The 718-nt window shown below is 38.4% G+C and overlaps 1 pseudogene; it reads left to right on the top strand.

Annotated features, from left to right (window-relative positions):
- The window catches only part of LOC138011049 (von Willebrand factor A domain-containing protein 7-like), a 29,329-nt pseudogene extending 29,089 nt beyond the window's left edge, over positions 1-240 (top strand).
- The last annotated feature ends 478 nt before the right edge of the window (positions 241-718 follow it).

The following is a 718-nucleotide window of genomic DNA, read 5'->3' as shown; positions in this document are numbered from 1 at the left end:
TATAGTACGTTTCATGCCAGTTATGGGAATTTGATGATATATCTAGACAAACAGCCCTGGTGATAAATTTCTTTTTTCTCGTCACCAGTCTGCTTAACATTGTATTGATCCTGTGAGGAGAAAATTTACATCAATCATTCTTGGGAGCAAAGCAAATACATCCATTTGTCATTTATGATTGGTTAGTATATTTTTCCTCTAATGAGCGCAAAATTGCTTCAATTAAAGTTGCACCTTTTATATATTTGCGTTCGGTATTGTCCTGTGGTTTCAAGGTTGACCTTTTTTTAGATTTTTTCGTCGACCGCCTGCATTTTTGCACCATTTTGAATGACATCATACGTCAGATGCGCAAAGGCTATCGCGCACCTCGTGGTTTTTGTAGTAGTCTGAGCAAGTCTGAGAATCTAACGACTACCTAGTGGTTTTCATGGTATTGTAGTAAATGTAAGGAAAGCGTGCCCCTTAGTTAACGTGACCTGTCGAACTATAAATTGATAAACAGGTTAATCGCCTGATACTGACGAATCGGAAGTATTGTTGCTTAACCAAACGTGCAAATATGCTGTTCACGTGTTGCATACAAAGCCAATGTATTACGTCGTGGGAGCCAGTCCTTTCTTCTACCAGGATTTCAATTAGGATTCTAAACGTGTTGTTCCTCAGGATTTACTTAGTATGTATCGATATGTAAGTAAGGCATTATCGTGACGTTCGA

Source organism: Montipora foliosa, chromosome 7 (genome assembly GCF_036669935.1).
Source record: "Montipora foliosa isolate CH-2021 chromosome 7, ASM3666993v2, whole genome shotgun sequence".
Taxonomy (NCBI): domain Eukaryota; kingdom Metazoa; phylum Cnidaria; class Anthozoa; order Scleractinia; family Acroporidae; genus Montipora; species Montipora foliosa.
Note: the sequence above shows the minus strand (reverse complement) of the source record. Positions and strands in the feature narration are given on the sequence as shown.